Here is a 7,400-nt window from a genome sequence, read left to right on the forward strand (position 1 = left end):
CTTGGAGAGGGACATCATGCTTGGGAGGGTAGAGGGACGGTGCAGGAGAGGAAGGCCCTCTATGAGGTGGATTGATTCAGTGACTGGGATAATGGGGATGGGAGTATCAGAGAGTGCGATTGGCACAGGACAGAGCGGAGTTTAGGGCTGTTGTACATATGTTGTCGCTATGAGTCGCAGGCGACTCGACGGCACATAACAACAACAACATAAAGTGAAAACCCAGACTATTGCCATAAAGTCCGTTCTGACTCGTGTGACCGTGTAGGACAGGAGAGACATGCTCCACAGGGTTTTGAAGGCCGTCATTTTTACAGAAGACGGTCACATCTTCCTCCCCTGGAGAAACTGGTTACAGACCTGATTCAAACCCTTTGATTGGCAGCTGGACGCTTCATCACAGTGCACCCAGGTCTCCTTTATATAATAGTGACATTTTCCCCCCTCACTATTTTGTTGCTGTTGGTTGTTGAGAATATACACAGCAAAAAACACACTGGCTACTTCTGTATATTTCAAGGACATTAATGACATTCCTTATACAACTATCCTCACCTTCCTTTACGGAGTTGTTCATCCCCACTAACATAACTTATCCTAAGTTTCCTACATAATCTTTTAAATTGCTTCATCACTTTGATCCCATATAAATAATCTTTAAAAGAGCCTAATGCTCAAGCTAAACCTTAGACTAGTTGGTTTTAAGAAGACTTCAGGAATGTTTTTTGGTTTAAGGTTTAAAGATTATCTCAGGGATTCATCCATCCTCCATTGCTGCTCCAGAAAGTCTAGAATTCATGAGAATTTGAAATTATGTTCTACATTTTCCCCTCTTGTATCTGGATTCTTCCATAATAATCTTTGATCAAATGGTAGCTGGGCACCATATGGTGCTTGTGGATTGATTTTTATCCAGATTTTTTTCCAGGTTCTCTCTCTCTCTCTCTTTCTCGTTTTAGATAATAAAGCCATTATTTCTTCATTTCACAAAGCTGGTAGAGCTGGTGGCTTTTTGGTGATTAGTCAAAGAGATCGAGTGCCATGTCCTCGTCTGACTCCTCCGACTCTTCCTTTGCTTCAACCTTGGCTGGGGCAGCAGCAGCAGAAGTAGCAGCTGCAGCTGCAGATGGACCAGCCATGAAGGCTTTGACCTTTTCAGCCAGGGGAAGGTGTACTCAGTCCCCACAGACACAGCCAGGACCCCTCTTATACCTGTTAATGATCAAGTGAGGTCTTGAGGCCAGGGTAACAGATCTACAGACATACGCTGGCAATGTTGTGGACGCCCTCCAGGAAGCGGATGTGCAGAACCTCCTCTGTGATGTCAAGCACTTCAGGATTGTGGACGCTGCTGTTTTCAACCACCTGCCTGAAGATTGGCCTGAAGGAGAAGGCAGAGATATTCAGCTTGTTCAGCAGGGTGACCTCGCTGGCTCCCACCTTGTCTCCAGCCTTAATCAGCTGAGCATCACTTAGAATTCCAGTGGTGCCTCTAGACATCTCAGTGGTGATGCCCAAAGCCTGGAAGAAGGAGGTGGTCTGGCACCACCTCATATGGAGCGATGGTCCCGCACGGGCAGCAGCCATCACCGTGTTGGCCAGATCTCAGCAGGCTCCTCTTTGGTGAACACAAACCCCACGATCCCCCCAGATGTGAGGCAGAAGCTTCTCAAGAGCCAGGTCGATGTCCAGGAGGCCCCAGATGGTCTTCTTGCCCATCAGTACCACAGCCTCCCCAAGGAAGGATGTGCAGATCTGCTGCACCTGCTTGGAGCCCGCATTGTCTGCACCCACGATGAAGCATTTCTGGTAATTGTGTAGAAGTTGGATGCTCTTAAGGAAGTAGTTGGACTTCCAGGTTGCCCTGTCTTCCCTGGGCATCATGGTGGTCATCAGGGATTGCCCTGTAGGGTTTAAAGACAATGTCACTGTCAAAAGGGCATCTGGCTAGAGCTTTCTATGTTCTTTTATTAATTCTAATCAAGAAGGACATTTTGAAGAATACTTTGGCTTCTCTTTGTAAAATCTGAATATAATAACAGTTTTATTTCTTTCTAATACTTACCTTTTGTTTATTTTGTCATATCACTTACTGTTTAGGATAGCACCGCCCAACAGGAATCTAATGCAAATCATCTATGCTGGTTACATATATAGCTTGAGTATTTTGACAATTTTACAGTAAAGAATAACGTGTGCCTGATCCAGACCATAGTCTTCCCAATTGCTTACTATGCATCTGAGAGCTGAACAATGAATAAGAATGACAGAAGAAGAAATCAATGTCTTTGTGTCCTAGTGCTGGAGAAGAGTATTAAACATACCATGGACTGCCAAGAGAACAAACAAACCTGTCCTGGAGAGAGTGAACCCAGGTTACTCCTTGGAGGCAAGAATTTTGAAACCTCATCTCACATACTTTGGTCCTGTTATCAAAAGAGGCCAGTCTATGGAGAAGGACATCATGCTTGGAAGGGTAGATGGTAAGCACAAGAGAGGAAGATCCTGGATGAGATAGATTGACAGTGACTGTGGCAATGTGATCAGGTGTGTCAGAGACTGTGAGGTTGGGTCAGGACAGGGCAGGGTTCAGAGCCATTGCTCATAGGACCGCTGTGAGTAATAGTCTCACGATGACACATAATGACAAGAATAACAGGTGCATTTAAAAAAGGAAAAGAAACAGGTGAAATGAACTCTAGCAACATATTTTTATTAGCCCAATATATCACAAACACAATTTCAACATGTTATAAGTTTAAAAATTATTAATAAGTTGGAAGTGGTTTTTTGCACTTAATCTTTGAAAGCTGGCAGGTCTTTTATTCTTAGAATATGTCTCAGTTGGGACGAGCCACATTTCAAGTGCTCAGTACTCATCTGTGACTTGTGGTTACCATGGAGTTGCCTCTGACTCATAGCAACGTTATGCAGAACAGAACAAAGCATCGCCTGCTCTTGTGTCATCGTCTTGATCTTTCCGACCTCAGGGTGCATCCTTCCAGCACTGTATTGGATAAAGTTCTTCTGTGATCCATACGATCACTGGCTGATTTTTTTTAAGTAGATCACAAGGCCTTTCTTTCTGTTCTGTCCTTGTGCAGAAGTGCTCCTGAAACGTGTCTACCATTGGTAACCCTGTTGGTATTTGGAATTCGGAGGTCCAGTTTCCTGCATCATGGCAACATGCAAGCTACCACAGATGATTCCGTATTAGGCAACAGAGGTTAGGATAGCCGGTGCAACGTTAAATAGGGATTAGAATAGCCAGCATCCTTGTCTTGTCGTGGTTCAAGGGGAATGTCAAGAGATGTGGGACTTGGACTTTTCCTGGCTCTATTGAAATCAGATATTTCATCTGTAATATTTTAGAGTTGTGGTGCTGGAGAAGAGTATGAAACATACCACAGAGTGCCAAGAGAACAAATAAGTGTGTCCTGGAGAACATAAAGCCAAGTTGCTCCTTGGAGGCAAGGATTTTGAAGCTCCGTCTCGCATACTTTGGGTATATTGTCAGGAAGGACTAGTTCTTGGAGAAGGACATCATGCTTGGAAGGGTGGAGGGACAGTGCAGGAGAGGAAGACCCTAGATGACATGGAATGAATGACACACTGACTGGGGCAATTGGGGTAGGTGTGTCGAAGTCAGAGCTATTGTGCACAGGGTTGCTATGAGTCACAGGCAACTCGACAGCACAACAACAACGTCATGGTGAATTACTTTTCCTATGTTAAACCAACTTTGCATACTCAATTTGGTCATGATGCCTTATCATATTTATACACAACCAGGTTTGGTTTGTTTTGTTTTCTTTTCATTGACATCAGCCTGTGTGATCCTTATCATAAAAGGATTTGGGGGAGTTTGGCCTCTTTTTCTTTTATATGGAAAATTTAGATTAGGACTGGAATGATTTCTTCCTTAACTCTCTTTTGTAACTCACAGGTGAAGCGTTTGAGCCTGAGTTTTCTTTATAAGAACATTTCTAGTGACTGATTGCACTCCTCTGATGTTTGTAGAGAGGGATAATATTTTCCTAGTGCTCACAGGACAGTCATTCAGGTTGCTAAAGTACCAAAATAGTGCCATACCAGCTGGTACGTGGCTGCCATCCCCACTCCTCAATACAGTGGCCCCCTCAGGACTGCACTTAGATGTGTAGTTTTTCTAACGTTGCGTAGATCAAAGGGTGAATGCTTGACACAGTCAGGCCCTTCCTGGACCCTGCTTAGTGCTCAGGCTGGTACTGGGTCTAAATGGTTAGTTACCTTTGAAGTTCAAGTGCTGGCGAAGAATATTGAATACACCTTGGACTTCAAAAAGAACAGACAAATGTTTTGTGGAAGAAGTGCAACCACAGTGGCCCTAAGAAGCAAGGATGGTTGAGACTTCATCTCACGTGTGATGCGCATGTCTTCAAAGGCCACAGGATCTGTCTTCCGAGGCACCTTTCGGTGGGCTTGAACTCTCAGCCTTTCAGCCAGTGGTTGAGTGCTTAACTATTTGTCCCACCCAAGTACTACTTAGAAGTAAGTTTTTGACCTTACATGTTTACACTAGAAAAGACTGAAAGTAACGAGTAAGCACCCATTTCAAGAAGCTATCCCAAGAACAGAAAAATAAACCAGAGGAAATGGAAGGATAGAATAAAAGGCAGAAAGCAATGAAACAGATGGACAACAGGGTCAGATAAACCAGATGCCCTGAGGAGACGGACTGACCGTGACAATGGACTTGAGCTCACCAGAGGCTGGGAGGCTGGCGTATGCTGATGAGTTTTCATGAGGGTTGAGCTGACTCAAGGGCACCTAACAACAGTGTACGCATACGGATATTACCCAGAGGAATGTCTATCTGTTTCATTGATTATGCAAAGGTGTTTGACTGTGTGGATCATAACAAACTATGGCTGACTCTGAGAAGAATGGGAATCCCAGAACACTTGATCGTTCTAATGCAAAACTTATACTTGGACCAGGAGGCAGTTGTCAGAACAGAGCAAGGAAACACTGCATGGTTCAAAATTGGGAAGGGTGTATGCCAGGGATGTGTCCTTTCTCCAAAGCTTTTCAATCTGTATGCAGAACAGATTATCCGGGAAGCTGGGCTCTTTGAGGAGAAATGTGGCATCAGGATTGGAGGAAGACTCATCAACAATCTGTGTTATGCAGATGACACAACCCTGCTTGCTGAAACTGAGGAGAACCTGAAGTGCTTGCTGCAGAAGATCAAGGCCTGCAACCTTCAATATGGATTGAAGCTCAATATAAAGAAACTGATAGCATTGTGACGGATGGTAAAGATATTGAGATTGTTGATAGCTTCAGTTTGCTTGGCTCCACAATCAACACTCTCTTGTCTCCAGCAGCCAGGAAATTAAAAGACATATTGTGTTGGGAAAGTCTGCTGTCAGAGACCTCTCCAAAGTTCTAAAGATTAATGAGGTCTGTCTGGAGACTAAGGTGCACCATGTTATTTGGAATCACTTGCTATGCAACGGACAATGACTAGGGAGGATAGAAGGAGAATTGATGCCTTTGAGCTGTGGTGTTGGAAAAGAGTGTTGAATACACCATGGACTGCTAAGAAAATGAACAGGTTCATCCTGGAGAGGGTTAAACCAGGCTGTTCCTTGGAATCAAGGATTCTGATGCTTTGACTGACATACATTGGACATGTTGCAAGAGAGGGATCAGTCTTTGGAGAGGGATCTCATGTTCAGGAGGGTGGAGGGACAGTGCAGGAGAGGAAGACCCTCTATGAGACTGATTGACTCAGTGACTGGAGTAATGGGGGTAGGTGTGTCAGAGACAATAAGATTGGAACAGGATAAAGCAGGGTTCGGGGCTGTTGTACATAGGGTCGCTATGAGTCACAGGTGACTCAGAACATAACAACCATCACCACAACAACTGATGGTATTGCACTTCAGGACTGTTGTTGTTGTTAGGTGCCGTTGAGTCGTAGACGACTCATAGCGACCCTATGAACGAAAGGCCTGAGCACTGTTCGTACATAGAGTTTCCGGAGGCAAGCCATTTCGGAAGTGGATGCAGCTCCTGCTTCCAGGCTTGTTTTAGTCGGGAAGCTCCAGCCAACACTGTCCACCATGGGTACCCATTACCACGATTGGCACATCACTGTCACAGACTTCAGCATCACAGCAACCACGAGTTACCTCTGTACAGCAACGCACAGACCAGTGCTATACCACATAGAAGAATGTTTGACAGGAAAACAATTTGAACGCAGCCGAGGACCGCAGATTAAAATCACCCACCTTCAGCTTGGTAGCATAGATCTTGAAATACTTTTAAAATTCATTTGCTTTCAATCATTACGATACATTGTGTTTCATACACTTGGGATCTTGACTTCTCATGAATGCCCAGGATTTCAATCTTCAAGTGTTCCCCTTTCATTCTTTACAACTTCCAATTTTTCTTGATTCATACATTATACATTCCACGTCCTTAGTAATGGATGTCTGCAGCTGTTCCCTTCATCCCACACCACTCTTTTGAGTTATGTCACACCAGCAAAATGAAGATCCCAAAGTTTTTATTCCATCCATTTGGCAGCACCATGACGGATGGAGAAGAGATTATGGTTGTTAACAATTACAGCTTGCTCAGCTCAACAATCAACACTCTTGGCACCAGCAGTAAGGAAATAAAAAGATGAATTGCATTAGGTAAATCTGCTGTCACGGACCTTTCCAGAGTTCTGAGAAGCAATGATGTCAGTCTAGAGACCAAAGTGCACCTGATCCAGGCCATGGTCTTCACAATTACTTGCTGTGCATCAGAGAGATGAATAAAGATGACAGAAGAAGAAATGATGCCTTTGAGTCGTGGTTTTGGAAAAGGGTCTTGAACAAACCATGGACTGCTAAGAAAACAAACAGGTCTGTCTTAGAGAGGGTTAAACCAAGTTTCTCCTTGGAGGCTAGGATTTTGAAGCTCCATCTCGCATACTTTGGGCATGTGGCCTGGAGGGACCAATCCTTGGAGAAGGACATCATGCTTAGAAGGTGGAAGGATAGTTCAGGAGAGGAAGACCCTGGATAAGATGGACTGATACCATAACTGGGGCAAGGGGCGGGGGTAGGTGTGTCTGAGTCAGTAAGGCTCAGGACAGGGCAGGCTTCAGAGCTGTTGTGCATAGGATCACTATGAGTTTCAGGCGACCTGACAGCACGTAACAACAACAACAACAACAACAACATGTCTTTAAGGTAGACTCTATTTTGATGAGTCTGCCATGGAACCCTCGTAGTCCTAGGGATAAGAAACTCTGCTGACAGGATATGAACAGACACTTCACCAAGGAAGACATTCAGATGGCCAACAAGCACATGAAGAAATGTTCAAAATCCCTAGCTCTGAGAGAGATGCAA

General features: G+C 44.4%; 1 pseudogene; it reads right to left on the reverse strand.

Annotated features, from left to right (window-relative positions):
• Positions 1-1,019: 1,019 nt before the first annotated feature.
• Positions 1,020-1,881, reverse strand: LOC102850461 (annotated as a pseudogene).
• Between the last annotated feature and the right edge of the window lie 5,519 nt (positions 1,882-7,400).

This window comes from Elephantulus edwardii, unplaced genomic scaffold (genome assembly GCF_000299155.1).
Source record: "Elephantulus edwardii isolate Elephantulus edwardi_28Jun2011 unplaced genomic scaffold, EleEdw1.0 scaffold00086, whole genome shotgun sequence".
NCBI lineage: Eukaryota > Metazoa > Chordata > Mammalia > Macroscelidea > Macroscelididae > Elephantulus > Elephantulus edwardii.